Consider the following 15,934-nt stretch of genomic DNA (forward strand, 5'->3'; position numbering starts at 1 on the left):
AGTGTGACTGCGAGGGAGTTAGAGAATGTGCCAGGGTGACTGCGAGGGAGTTATAGAATCCATCAGTGTTACTGCGAGGGAGTTACAGAATGTGTTATTGTGACTGCAAGGGAGTTACAGAATGTGCCAATGTAACTGCGAGGGAGTTACAGTATGTGTCAGTTTGACTGCGAGGGACTTACAGAATGCACCAGTGTGACTGCAAGAGAGTTAGAGAATGTGCCAGTGTGACTGCGAGTGAGTTACTGAATGCATCAGTGTGACTGCGAGGGAGTTACAGAAGTCACCATTGTTATAGCGAGAAAGTTACAGAATGCACCAGTGTGACTGCGAAGCAGTTGCAGAATGTGTCAGTGTGACTGCGAGGGAGTTACAGAATGCACCAGTGTGACTGCGAGGCAGTTCCAGATTGTGCAAGTGTGACTGCGAGGGAGTGACAGAATGTGCCAGTGTGAATGCGAGGGAGTTATAAAATGCACCAGTGTGTTTGCGAGGGAGTTACGGAATGCACCAGTGTGACTGCGAGGGAGTTACAGAATGCACCAGTGTGACTGCGAGGGTGTTACAGAATGTGTCAGTGTGATTGCAAGAGAGTTATAGAATGCGTCAGTGTGACTGCGAGGGAGTTAGAGAATGCGCCAGTGTGACTGCGGAGCAGTTGCAGAATGTGTCAATGTGATTGCGAGGGAATTGCAGAATGCGTCAGTGTGACTGCGAGGGAGTTAGAGAATGCACCAGTGTGACTGCGAGGGAGTTCCAGAATGTGCCACTGTGACTGAGAGGGAGTTACAGAATGCGCCAGTGTGATTGTGAGGGAGTTACATAATGCTACAGTGTGACTGCGAGGGATTTACCGAATGTGCCAATTTGAATGAGAGGGAGTTGAAGAATGCAGCAGTGTGACTGTGAGGGAGTTACAGAATGTGTCAGTGTGGCTCCGAGGGAGTTGCAGAAAGTGCCTGTATGACTTCGAGGGAGTTACAGAATGCGCCAGTGTGACTGCAAGGGAGTTGCGGTATGCGCCAGTGTGACTGTGAGGGAGTTACAGAATGTGTCAGTGTGACTGCGAGGAAGTTACAGAATGTGCCAGTGTGACTGCGAGGGAGTTACAGAATGTGTCAGTGTGACTGTGAGGGAGTTATGGAATGTGCCAATGTGACTGCGAGGGAGTTACAGAATGTGTCAGTGTGACTGCGAGGGAGTTAAAGAATGTGCCAGTGTGACTGCGAGGGAGTTCCAGAACGCACCAGTGTGACTGCTAATGAGTCACACAATGTGGCAGCATGTGTGCGAGGGAGTTAGCGACTGCACGAATGTGGCTCCAAGGGAGTTACGGAATGTGCCAGTATGACTGCGAGGGAGTTGCAGAATGTGCCAGTGTGACGGCGAGGGAGTGATAGAATGTGTCATTGTGATTGCGAGGGAGTTACAGAATGCACCAGTGTGACTGCGAAGCAGTTGCAGAATGTGTCATTGTGACTGCGAGGGAGTTACAGAATGCACCAGTGTGACTGCGAGGCAGTTCCAGATTGTGCAAGTGTGACTGCGAGGGAGTGACAGAATGTGCCAGTGTGAATGCGAGGGAGTTATAAAATGCACCAGTGTGTTTGCGAGGGAGTTACGGAATGCACCAGTGTGACTGCGAGGGAGTTACAGAATGCGCCAGTGTGACTGCGAGGGTGTTACAGAATGTGTCAGTGTGATTGCGAGGGAGTTATAGAATGCGTCAGTGTGACTGCGAGGGAGTTATAGAATGCGTCAGTGTGACTGCGAGGGAGTTAGAGAATGTGCCAGTGTGACTGCGAGGGAGTGATAGAATGTGTCAGTGTGACTGCGAGGGAGGTACAGAATTCGCCAGTTTGACTGCGAGGGAGTTACAGAATGCGCCAGTGTGACTGTGAGGGAGTTACAGAAAGTGCCAGTGTGACTGTGAAGGAGTTACAGAATGTGCCAGTGTGACTGCAAGGGAATGATAGAATGTGTCAGAGTGACTGCGAGGGAGTTACAGAATTCACCAGTGTGACTGCGAGGGAGTTACTGAATGTGCCCGTGTGATTGCGTGGTATTATAGAATGCGTTAATATGTCTGCGAGGCAGTTACATAATGTGTCAGTGTGATTGCGAGCGATTTACAGAATGCACCAGTGTGACTGCGAAGCAGTTGCAGAATGTGTCAATGTGACTGCGAGGGAGTTACAGAATGCGCCAGTGGGATTGCGAGGGAGTTACAGAATGTACCAGTGTGACTGTGAAGCAGTTGCAGAATGTGTCAATGTGACTGCAAGGGAGTTTTTGAATGTGCCAGTGTGACTGCGAGTTAGTTACAGAATGTGTCAGAGTGACTGCGAAGAATTTACAGAATGTGCCAGTGTGACTACGAGGGAGTTACAGAATGCACCAGTGTGACTGCGAGGGAGTTCCAGAATGCACCAGTGTGACTGTGAGGGAGTTACAGAATGTGTCAGTGTGACTGCGAGGGAATTACAGAATGCGCCAGTGTGACTGCGAGGGAGTTGCAGTATGCGCCAGTGTGACTGTGAGGGAGTTACAGAATGCGCCAGTGTGACTGCGAGGGAGTTGCGGTATGCGCCAGTGTGACTGTGAGGGAGTTACAGAATGTGTCAGTATGACTGCGAGGAAGTTACAGAATGTGCCAGTGTGACTGCGAGGGAGTTACAGAATGTGTCAGTGTGACTGTGAGGGAGTTATGGAATGCATCAGTGTGACTGCGAAGGAGTTATAGAATGCATCAGTGTGACTCCGAGGGAGTTGCAGTGTGCATGAGTGTGACTGCAAAGCACTTGCAGATGTGTCAATGTGATTGCGAGGGAGTTACAGAATGTGCCAGTGTGAGTGCGAGGGAGTTACAGAATGTGCCACTGTGACTATGAAGGAGTTACGGAATGTGCCAATGTGACTGCGAGGGAGTTACAGAATTTGTCAGTGTGACTGCGAGGGAGTTAAAGAATGTGCCAGTGTGAATGCGAGGGAGTTACAGAACGCACCAGTGTGACTGCTAATGAGTCACACAATGTGGCAGCATGTGTGCGAGGGAGTTAGCGACTGCACGAATGTGGCTCCAAGGGAGTTACGGAATGTGCCAGTGTGACTGCGAGGGAGTTGCAGAAAGTGCCAGTGTGACGGCGAGGGAGTGATAGAATGTGTCATTGTGACTGCGAGGGAGTTACAGAATGCACCAGTGTGACTGCGAGGCACTTCCAGATTGTGCAAGTGTGACTGCGAGGGAGTGACAGAATGTGCCAGTGTGAATGTGAGGGAGTTATAAAATGCACCAGTGTGTTTGCGAGGGTGTTACAGAATGTGTCAGTGTGATTGCGAGGGAGTTATAGAATGCGTCAGTGTGACTGCGAGGGAGTTAGAGAATGCACCAGTGTGACTGCGGAGCAGTTGCAGAATGTGTCAATGTGATTGCGTGGGAGTTGCAGAATGCTTCAGTGTGACTGCGAGGGAGTTCCAGAATGTGCCACTGTGACTGCGAGGGAGTTACAGAATGCGCCAGTGTGATTGTGAGGGTGTTACATAATGCTACAGTGTGACTGCGAGGGATTTACAGAATGTGCCAGTGTGAATGAGAGGGAGTTGAAGAATGTGGCAGTGTGACTGTGAGGGAGTTACAGAATGTGTCAGTGTGGCTCTGAGGGAGTTGCAGAAAGTGCCTGTATGACTTCGAGGGAGTTACAGAATGCAACTGTGTGACTGCGAAGCAGTTGCATTATGTTTCAGTGTGACAGCGAGGGAGTTCCAGAATGCACCAGTATGAATGCAAGGGAGTCACAGAATGTGCCAGTATGACTGCGAGGGAGTTACAGAATGTGCCAGTGTGACTGCGAGGGAGTTACAGAATGAATCTGTGTGACTGCGATGGACGTATAGAATGCACCAGTGTGGATGTGAGTGAGTTACAGAATGTGCCAGTGTGACTGCGAGGGAGTTACAGAATGCGCGAGTGTGACTGCGAGGGAGTTCCGGAATGTGCCACTGTGACTAAGAGGGAGTTACAGAAAGTGCCAGTGTGACTGTGAGGGAGTTACAGAATGCGCCAGTGTGAATGTGAGGGAGTTACAGAAAGTGCCAGTGTGACTGTGAGGGCGTTATAAAATGCACCAGTGCGACCGCGAGGGACTTACAGAATGCACCAGTGTGACTGCAAGAGAGTTAGAGAATGTGCCAGTGTGACTGCGAGGGCGTTACTGAATGCACCAGTGTGACTGCGAGGGATTTACAGAAGTTACCAGTGTTATAGCGAGAAAGTTACAGAATGCACCAGTGTTATTGCGAAAGAGTTACAGAATGCACCAGTGTGACTGCGAGCGAGTTACAACATGAGTCGGTTTGGCTCCGAGGGAGTTATAGAATGCGCCGGTGTGATTGCGAGGGAGTTACAGAATCTGCCTGTGTGACTGCGAGGGAGTTACAGAATGCGTCAGTGTGACTGCGATGGACTTATAGAATGCACCAGTGTGAATGTGAGGGAGTTACAGAATGTGCAATTGTGACTGCGAGGGAGTTACAGAATGCGCGAGTGTGACTGTGAGGGAGTTCCGGAATGTGCCACTGTGACTAAGAGGGAGTTATAGAAAGCACCAGTGTGATTGCGTGGGAGTTACAGAATGCTCCAGTGTGACTGCGAAGCAGTTACAGAATGAGCCAGTGTCGCTCTGAGGGAGTTATAGAATGCACCAGTGTGATTACGAGGGAGTTACAGAAGGTGCCAGTGTGACTGCGAGGGAGTTACAGATTGCGTCAGTGTGACTTCGAGGGAGTTAGAGAATGCACCAGTGTGACTACGGAGCAGTTGCAGAATGTGTTAATGTGATTGCGAGGGAGTTGCAGAATGCATCAGTGTGACTGCGAGGGAGTTCCGGAATGTGCCACTGTGACTGAGAGGGAGTTACAGAATGCGCCAGTGTGATTGTGCGGTAGTTTCAGAATGCTACAGTGTGACTGCGAGGGATTTACAGAATGCGCGAGTGTGACTGCGAGGGAGTTCCGGAATGTGCCACTGTGACTAAGAGGGAGTTATAGAAAGCACCAGTGTGATTGTGAGGGAGTTACAGAATGTTCCAGTGTGACTGCGAGGGATTTACAGAATGTGCCAGTGTGACTGCGAGGGAGTTCCAGAATGCGTCAGTGTAACTGCGAGGGAGTTATAGAATGCGTCAGTGTTACTGCGAGGGAGTTACAGAATGTGTTATTGTGACTGCGAGGGAGTTACAGAATGTGCCAGTATAACTGCGAGGGAGTTACAGTATGTGTCAGTGTGACTGCGAGGGACTTACAGAATGCTCCAGTGTGACTGCAAGAGAGTTAGAGAATGTGCCAGTGTGACTGCGAGGGAGTTACTGAATGCACCAGTGTGACTGCGAGGGAGTTACAGAAGTCAACATTGTTATAGCGAGAAAGTTACCGAATGCACCAATGTTATTGCGAAAGAGTTACAGAATGCACCAGTGTGACTCCGAGGGAGTTACAGAATGAGCCAGTGTGGCTCCGAGGGAGTTATGGAATGTGACAGTGTGATTGCGAGGGAGTTACAGAATGTGCCAGTGTGATTGCGAGGGAGTTACAGAATGCGTCAGTGTGACTGCGATGGACTTATAGAATGCGCGAGTGTGACTGCGAGGGAGTTACAGAATGTGTGAGTGTGACTGCGAGGGAGTTCAGGAATGTGCCACTGTTTCTAAGAGGGAGTTATAGAAAGCACCCGTTTGATTGCGAGGGAGTTCCAGAATGCACTGGTGTGACTGCGATGGAGTTACAGAATGAGCCAGTGTGGCTGCGAGGGAGTTACAGAAGTCAACATTGTTATAGCGAGAAAGTTACCGAATGCACCAATGTTATTGCGAAAGAGTTACAGAATGCACCAGTGTGACTCCGAGGGAGTTACAGAATGAGCCAGTGTGGCTCCGAGGGAGTTATGGAATGTGACAGTGTGATTGCGAGGGAGTTACAGAATGTGCCAGTGTGATTGCGAGGGAGTTACAGAATGCGTCAGTGTGACTGCGATGGACTTATAGAATGCGCGAGTGTGACTGCGAGGGAGTTACAGAATGTGTGAGTGTGACTGCGAGGGAGTTCAGGAATGTGCCACTGTTTCTAAGAGGGAGTTATAGAAAGCACCCGTTTGATTGCGAGGCAGTTACAGAATGCACTGGTGTGACTGCGATGGAGTTACAGAATGAGCCAGTGTGGCTCCGAGGGAGTTATAGAATGCGCCAGTGTTATTGCGAGGGAGTTACAGAATGTGTCGGTGTGATTGCGTGAGATTACAGAATGCGTTAATATGTCTGCGAGGGAGTTACATAATGTGTCAGTGTGACTGCAAGGGAGTTACAGAATGTGTCAGTGTGACTGTGATGGACTTATAGAATGCGCCAGTGTGAATAAAGAAAACGCCAGGGTGATTGCGAGGGAGTTACAGAATGTGCCAGTGTGACTGTGAGGGTGTTACAGAATGCGCGAGTGTGACTGCGAGGGAGTTCTTGAATGTGCCACTGTGACTAATCGGCAGTTATAGAAAGCGTCAGTGTGACTGCGAGGGAGGTACAGAATGCGCCAGAGTGGCTTCGAGGGAGTTGCAGAATTTGCCAGTGTGACTTCGAGGGAGTTCCAACATGCACCAGTGTGAATGCGAGGGAGTTACGGAATATGCCAGTATGACTGCGAGGGAGTTACAGAATGTGCCAGTGTGACTGCGAGGGAGTTACATAAAGTGTCAATGTGAGTACGAAGGAGTTATAGAATGCGTCAGTGTGACTGCGACGGAGTTATGGAATGCATCAGTGTGACTGCGAAGGAGTTGCAGAATGTGTCAATGTGACTGCGAGGGAGTTACAGAATGTGCCAGTGTGATTGCGTGAGATTACAGAATGCGTTAATATGTCTGCGAGGGAGTCACATAATGTGTCAGTGTGACTGCGACCCAGTTAAAGAAAGCGCCAGTGTGATTGCGAGGGAGTTACAGAAAGCTCCAGTGTGACTGCGAGGGATTTACAGAATGTGCCAGTGTGACTGCGACGGAGTTACAGAAGGCAACTGTGTTATAGCGAGAGAGTTACAGAATGTGCCAGTGTTATTGTGAGGGAGTTACAGAATGCGCGAGTGTGACTGCGAGGGAGTTCCGGAATGTGCCACTGTGACTAAGAGGGAGTTACAGAAAGTGCCAGTGTGACTGTGAGGGAGTTACAGAATGCGCCAGTGTGAATGTGAGGGAGTTACAGAAAGTGCCAGTGTGACTGTGAGGGAGTTATAAAATGCACCAGTGCGACCGCGAGGGACTTACAGAATGCACCAGTGTGACTGCAAGAGAGTTAGAGAATGTGCCAGTGTGACTGCGAGGGCTTTACTGAATGCACCAGTGTGACTGCGAGGGATTTACAGAAGTTACCAGTGTTATAGCGAGAAAGTTACAGAATGCACCAGTGTTATTGCGAAAGAGTTACAGAATGCACCAGTGTGACTGCGAGGGAGTTACAAAATGAGTCGGTTTGGCTCCGAGGGAGTTATAGAATGCGCCAGTGTGATTGCGAGGGAGTTACAGAATCTGCCTGTGTGACTGCGAGGGAGTTACAGAATGCGTCAGTGTGACTGCGATGGACTTATAGAATGCGCCAGTGTGAATGTGAGGGAGTTACAGAATGTGCAATTGTGACTGCGAGGGAGTTACAGAATGCGCGAGTGTGACTGTGAGGGAGTTCCGGAATGTGCCACTGTGACTAAGAGGGAGTTATAGAAAGCACCAGTGTGATTGCGTGGGAGTTACAGAATGCTCCAGTGTGACTGCGAAGCAGTTACAGAATGAGCCAGTGTCGCTCTGAGGGAGTTATAGAATGCACCAGTGTGATTACGAGGGAGTTACAGAAGGTGCCAGTGTGACTGCGAGGGAGTTACAGATTGCGTCAGTGTGACTTCGAGGGAGTTAGAGAATGCACCAGTGTGACTACGGAGCAGTTGCAGAATGTGTTAATGTGATTGCGAGGGAGTTGCAGAATGCATCAGTGTGACTGCGAGGGAGTTCCAGAATGTGCCACTGTGACTGAGAGGGAGTTACAGAATGCGCCAGTGTGATTGTGCGGTAGTTTCAGAATGCTACAGTGTGACTGCGAGGGATTTACAGAATGCGCGAGTGTGACTGCGAGGGAGTTCCGGAATGTGCCACTGTGACTAAGAGGGAGTTATAGAAAGCACCAGTGTGATTGTGAGGGAGTTACAGAATGTTCCAGTGTGACTGCGAGGGATTTACAGAATGTGCCAGTGTGACTGCGAGGGAGTTCCAGAATGCGTCAGTGTAACTGCGAGGGAGTTATAGAATGCGTCAGTGTTACTGCGAGGGAGTTACAGAATGTGTTATTGTGACTGCGAGGGAGTTACAGAATGTGCCAGTATAACTGCGAGGGAGTTACAGTATGTGTCAGTGTGACTGCGAGGGACTTACAGAATGCTCCAGTGTGACTGCAAGAGAGTTAGAGAATGTGCCAGTGTGACTGCGAGGGAGTTACTGAATGCACCAGTGTGACTGCGAGGGAGTTACAGAAGTCAACATTGTTATAGCGAGAAAGTTACCGAATGCACCAATGTTATTGCGAAAGAGTTACAGAATGCACCAGTGTGACTCCGAGGGAGTTACAGAATGAGCCAGTGTGGCTCCGAGGGAGTTATGGAATGTGACAGTGTGATTGCGAGGAAGTTACAGAATGTGCCAGTGTGATTGCGAGGGAGTTACGGAATATGCCAGTATGACTGCGAGGAAGTTACAGAATGTGCCAGTGTGACTGCGAGGGAGTTACATAAAGTGTCAATGTGAGTACGAAGGAGTTATAGAATGCGTCAGTGTGACTGCGACGGAGTTATGGAATGCATTAGTGTGACTGCGAAGGAGTTGCAGAATGTGTCAATGTGACTGCGAGGGAGTTACAGAATGTGCCAGTGTGATTGCGTGAGATTACAGAATGCGTTAATATGTCTGCGAGGGAGTCACATAATGTGTCAGTGTGACTGGGACCCAGTTAAAGAAAGCGCCAGTGTGATTGCGAGGGAGTTACAGAAAGCTCCAGTGTGACTGCGAGGGATTTACAGAATGTGCCAGTGTGACTGCGACGGAGTTACAGAAGGCAACTGTGTTATAGCGAGAGAGTTACAGAATGCACCAGTGTTATTGTGAGGGAGTTACAGAATGCACCAGTGTGATTGCGAGGGAGTTACAGAATGAGCCAGGGTGGCTCTGAGGGAGTTATAGAATGCACCAGTGTGATTGCGAGGGAGTTACAAAATGTGCCAGTGTGACTGCGAGGGAGTTACAGAATGCGTCAGTGTGACTGCGAGGGAGTTAGAGAATGTGCCAGGGTGACTGCGAGGGAGTTATAGAATCCATCAGTGTTACTGCGAGGGAGTTACAGAATGTGTTATTGTGACTGCAAGGGAGTTACAGAATGTGCCAATGTAACTGCGAGGGAGTTACAGTATGTGTCAGTTTGACTGCGAGGGACTTACAGAATGCACCAGTGTGACTGCAAGAGAGTTAGAGAATGTGCCAGTGTGACTGCAAGCGAGTTACTGAATGCATCAGTGTGACTGCGAGGGAGTTACAGAAGTCACCAATGTTATAGCGAGAAAGTTACAGAATGCACCAGTGTTATTGCGAAAGTGTTACAGAATGCACCAGTGTGACTGCGAAGCAGTTGCAGAATGTGTCATTGTGACTGCGAGGGAGTTACAGAATGCACCAGTGTGACTGCGAGGCAGTTCCAGATTGTGCAAGTGTTACTGCGAGGGAGTGACAGAATGTGCCAGTGTGAATGCGAGGGAGTTATAAAATGCACCAGTGTGTTTGCGAGGGAGTTACGGAATGCACCAGTGTGACTGCGAGGGAGTTACAGAATGCGCCAGTGTGACTGCGAGAGTGTTACAGAATGTGTCAGTGTAACTGCGAGGGAGTTATAGAATGCGTCAGTGTGACTGCGAGGGAGTTAGAGAATGCGCCAGTGTGACTGCGGAGCAGTTGCAGAATGTGTCAATGTGATTGCGAGGGAATTGCAGAATGCGTCAGTGTGACTGCGAGGGAGTTAGAGAATGCACCAGTGTGACTGCGGAGCAGTTGCAGAATGTGTCAATGTGATTGCGAGGGAGTTGCAGAATGCTTCAGTGTGACTGCGAGGGAGTTCTAGAATGTGCCACTGTGACTGAGAGGGAGTTACAGAATGCGCCAGTGTGATTGTGAGGGAGTTACATAATGCTACAGTGTGACTGCGAGGGATTTACAGAATGTGCCAGTGTGAATGAGAGGGAGTTGAAGAATGCGGCAGTGTGACTGTGAGGGAGTTACAGAATGTGTCAGTGTGGCTCCGAGGGAGTTGCAGAAAGTGCCTGTATGACTTCGAGGGAGTTACAGAATGCAACTGTGTGACTGCGAAGCAGTTGCATTATGTTTCAGTGTGACAGCGAGGGAGTTCCAGAATGCACCAGTATGAATGCAAGGGAGTCACAGAATGTGCCAGTATGACTGCGAGGGAGTTACAGAATGTGCCAGTGTGACTGCGAGGGAGTTACAGAATGCATCCGTGTGACTGCGATGGACGTATAGAATGCACCAGTGTGACTGCGAGGGAGTTACAGAAGTCACCATTGTTATAGCGAGAAAGTTACAGAATGCACCAGTTTGACTGCGAAGCAGTTGCAGAATGTGTCATTGTGACTGCGAGGGAGTTACAGAATGCACCAGTGTGACTGCGAGGCAGTTCCAGATTGTGCAAGTGTGACTGCGAGGGAGTGACAGAATGTGCCAGTGTGAATGCGAGGGAGTTATAAAATGCACCAGTGTGTTTGCGAGGGAGTTACGGAATGCACCAGTGTGACTGCGAGGGAGTTACAGAATGCACCAGTGTGACTGCGAGGGTGTTACAGAATGTGGCAGTGTGATTGCAAGGGAGTTATAGAATGCGTCAGTGTGACTGCGAGGGAGTTAGAGAATGCGCCAGTGTGACTGCGGAGCAGTTGCAGAATGTGTCAATGTGATTGCGAGGGAATTGCAGAATGCGTCAGTGTAACGGCGAGGGAGTTAGAGAATGCACCAGTGTGACTGCGAGGGAATTCCAGAATGTGCCACTGTGACTGAGAGGGAGTTACAGAATGCGCCAGTGTGATTGTGAGGGAGTTACATAATGCTACAGTGTGACTGCGAGGGATTTACAGAATGTGCCAATGTGAATGAGAGGGAGTTGAAGAATGCGGCAGTGTGACTGTGAGGGAGTTACAGAATGTGTCAGTGTGGCTCCGAGGGAGTTGCAGAAAGTGCCTGTATGACTTCGAGGGAGTTACAGAATGGAACTGTGTGACTGCGAAGCAGTTGCATTATGTTTCAGTGTGACAGCGAGGGAGTTCCAGAATGTGTCAGTGTAATTGCGAGGGAGTTACCGAAGGCACCAGTGTGACTGCGAGGGAGTTACAGAATGCATCATTATGACTGCCAGGGTGTTACAGAATGCATTATTGTAACTGTGGGGGAGCTACAGAAGGCGCCATTGAGTCTCCGATGGAGTTCTAGATTGCATCAGTGTGACTGCGAGGGAGTTTTAGAATGCATCATTGTGACTGCAAGGCAGTTTTAGAATGCGTCAGTGTGACTGCGAGCGAGTATGGAATGCGTCAGTGTGTCTGCGAGGGAGTTACAGAATGCATCGGTGTGACTGTGAGGGAGTTATATAATGCATCATTGTGACTGCGAGGGAGTTACAGATTGCATCAGTGTGACTGTGAGCCAACTACAGAATGCACCAGTGTGACAGAGAGGGAGTTACAGAATGTGCCAGTTTGGCTCCGAGGAAGTTGCAGAATGTACCTGTGTGGCTGCGAGGGAGTTATAGCATTCGCTAGTGTGAATCTGAGGGAGTTGCAGAATGCGTCAATATGACTGACAGGGAGTTACAGAATGTGTCAGTGTGATTGCGAGGGACCTGCAGAATGTGTCAGTGTGACTGTGAGTGAGTTACAGAATGTGGCTTTGTAACTGCGTGTGAGTTACAGAATGCATCAATGTGAATGTGCAGGAGGTATAGAATGCGCTAGTGTGATTGCGAGGGAGTTACAGAATGTGTCATTGTGATTGCGAGGGAGTTACAGAATGTGTCGGTATGATTGCGAGGGAGTTACAGAATGCACCAGTGTGATTGCGAGGGAGTTCCAGAATGTGTCAGTGTGATTGCGAGGGAGTTACAGAAGGCACCAGTGTGACTGCAAGGGAGTTACAGAATGCATCATTATGACTGCCAGGGTGTTACAGAATGCATTATTGTAACTGCGAGGGAGCTACAGAAGGCGCCATTATGTCTCCGATGAAGTTATAGATTGCATCAGTGTGACTGCGAGTGAGTTATATAATGCGTCAGTGTGACTGCGAGGGAGTTATAGATTGCATCAGTGTGACTGTGAGCCAACTACAGAATGCACCAGTGTGACAGCGAGGGAGTTACAGATTGTGCCAGTGTGGCTCCGAGGAAGTTGCAGAATGTGCCTGTGTGGCTGCGAGGGAGTTATAGAATTCGCTAGTGTGAATGTGAGGGAGTTGCAGAATGCGTCAATATGACTGACAGGGAGTTACAGAATGTGCCAGTGCGATTGTGAGTGACTTGCAGAATGTGTCAGTGTGACTGCAATGGAGTTACAGAATGTGCCAGTGTGTCTGTGAGGGAGTTACAAAATGTGCCAGTATAACTGCGTGTGAGTTACAGAATGCGTCAGTGTGACTGTGAGGGAGGTATAGAATGCGCTAGTGTAATTGTGAGGGAGTTACAGAATGCGTCAGTATGACTGAGAGGGAGTTACACAGAATGTGTCAGTGTGATTGCGAGGGAGTTACAGAATGTGTCAGTGTGATTGCGCGGTAGTTACAGAAGGCACCAGTGTGACTGCGAGATAGTTACAGAATGCATCATTATGACTGCCAGGGTGTTACACAATGCATTATTGTAACTGCGAGGGAGGTACAGAAGGCGCCATTGTGTCTCCGAGGGAGTTCTAGATTGCATCTGTGTGACTGCGAGGGAGTTATGGAATGCCTCATTGTGACTGCAAGGGAGTTATAGAATGCGTCAGTGTAACTGCGAGTGAGTTATGGAATGCATCATTGTGACTCCGAGGGAGTTATGGTATGCATCAGTGTGACTGCGAGGGAGTTATAGAATGCGTCAGTGTGACTGCGAGGCAGTTACAGAATGGACCAGTGTGACTGCAAGTGAGTCACAGAATGTGCCAGTGTGACTGCGAGAGAGTTATGGAATGCACCAGTGTGTCTCCGAGGGACTTATAGAATACGTTAGTGTGACTCTGAGGGAGTTACAGAATGTGTCAGTATGACTGAGAGGGAGTTACAGAATGTGTCAGTGTGATTGCGAGGGAGTTACAGAATGCATAATTGTGAATGCGAGGGAGTTACAGATTGCATCAGTGTGACTGTGAGGGAGTTGCAGAATGTGCCAGTGTGACTGCGATGGAGTTACAGAATGCACCAATGTGACTGTGAGGGAATTACAGAATGTGCCAGTATGACTGCGTGTGAGTTATGGAATGCGTCAGTGTGACTGCGAGGGAGTTATACAATGCATCATTATGACTGAGAGGGAGTTACAGAATGTGTCAGTGTGATTGCGGGGGAGTTACAGAATGCACCATTGTGTCTGCAAGGGATTTACAGAACGTCTCAGTGTGATTGAAAGGGCGTTACAGATTGTGTCAGTGTGATTGCGATGGAGTTCCTGAATGTGTCAGTGTGATTGCGAGGGAGTTACAGAAGGGACCAGTGTGACTGCAAGGGAGTGACAGAATGCATCATTATGACTGCGAGGGTGTTACAGAATGCATTATTGTGACTGCGAGGGAGTTACAGAATGTGCCAGTGTGATTGCGATGGAGTTATAGAAGGCATCAGTGTGACTACAAGGGTGTTTCAGAATGCATCATTATGACTGCGAGGGTGTTACAGAATGCATTATTGTGACTGCAAGGGAGTTACAGAATGCGCCATTGTGGCTCTGAGGGAGTTATAGATTGCGTCAGTGTGACTACGAGGGAGTTATACAATGTGTCAATGTGACTGCGTGGGTGTTACAGAAGGCACCAGCGTGTCTGCGAGGGGGTTACAGAGTGCATCATTATGACTACGATGGTGTTACAGAATGCCTTATTGTGACTGCGAGGGAGTTACAGAATGCACCACTGTGGCTCTGAGGGAGTTATAGATTAAATCAGTGTGACTGTGGGAGTTATGGAATGTGTCCGTGCGACTGCGAGGGAGTTATAGATTGCATCAGTGTGACTACGAGGGAGTTATGGAATGCATCTGTGTGACTGCGAGGGAGTTATAGAATGTATCCATATGACTGAGACGGAGTTATGGAATGCATCAGTGAGACTGTGAGGGTGTTACAGAATGCATTATTGTGACTGCGAGGGAGTTATAGATTGCGTCAGTGTGGCTGCGAGAGAGTTATAGAATGCATCAGTGTGACCGCGAGGTAGTTATAGTATTCATCAGTGTGACTGTGAGGGAGTTATACAATGCGTCATTATGACTGCGAGGGAGTTACAGAATGCATCATTGTGACTTCGAGGGAGTTACAGAAGGCGCCATTGTGTCTCCGAGGGAGTTCTAGATTGTATCAGTGTGACTGCGAGGGAGTTATGGAATGCGTCATTGTGATTGTGAGGGAGTTATAGAATGCGTCATTATGACTGAGAGGGAGTTACAGAATGTGTCAGTGTGATTGCGGGGGACTTACAGAATGCACCATTGTGTCTGCAAGGGAGTTACAGAATGTGTCAGTGTGATTGCAAGGGTGTTACAGAATGTGTCAGTGTGATTGCGAGGGAGTTCCTGAATGTGTCAGTGTGATTGCGAGCAAGTTACAGAAGGCACCAGTGTGACTGCAAGGGAGTTACAGAATGCATCATTATGACTGCGAGGGTGTTACAGAATGCATTATTGTGACTGCGAGGGAGTTACAGAATGTGCCAGTGTGATTGCGATGGAGTTATAGAAGGCACCAGTGTGACTTCAAGGGAGTTACAGAATGCATCATTATGACTGCGATGGTGTTACAGAATGCATTATTGTGACTGCGAGGGAGTTACAGAATGCGCCATTGTGGCTCTGAGGGAGTTATAGATTAAATCAGTGTGACTGCGAGGGAGTTATGGAATGTGTCCGTGCGACTGCAAGGGAGTTATAGATTGCGTCAGTGTGACTGCGAGGGAGTTATACAATGTGCCAATGTGACTGCGTGGGTGGTACAGAAGGCACCAGCATGTCTGCGAGGGAGTTACAGAATGCATCATTATGACTACGATGGTGTTACAGAATGCCTTATTGTGACTGCGAGGGAGTTACAGAATGCACCATTGTGGCTCGGAGGTAGTTATAGATTGCATCAGTGTGACTACGAGGGAGTTACAGAATGCATCATTATGACTGCGAGGGTGTTACAGAATGCATTATTGTGACTGCGAGGGAGTTACAGAATGCGCCATTGTGGCTCTGAGGGAGTTATAGATTAAATCAGTGTGACTGCGAGGGAGTTATGGAATGTGTCCGTGCGACTGCAAGGGAGTTATAGATTGCGTCAGTGTGACTGCGAGGGAGTTATACAATGTGCCAATGTGACTGCGTGGGTGGTACAGAAGGCACCAGCATGTCTGCGAGGGAGTTACAGAATGCATCATTATGACTACGATGGTGTTACAGAATGCCTTATTGTGACTGCGAGGGAGTTACAGAATGCACCATTGTGGCTCGGAGGGAGTTATAGATTGCATCAGTGTGACTACGAGGGAGTTATGGAATGCATCAGTGAGACTGAGAGGGCGTTATAGAATGCATCCGTATGACTGTGAGGGAGTTATGGAATGCATCAGTGTGACTGTGAGG

The sequence above is a fragment of the Carcharodon carcharias genome, chromosome 10 (assembly GCF_017639515.1).
Source record: "Carcharodon carcharias isolate sCarCar2 chromosome 10, sCarCar2.pri, whole genome shotgun sequence".
Lineage (NCBI taxonomy): Eukaryota > Metazoa > Chordata > Chondrichthyes > Lamniformes > Lamnidae > Carcharodon > Carcharodon carcharias.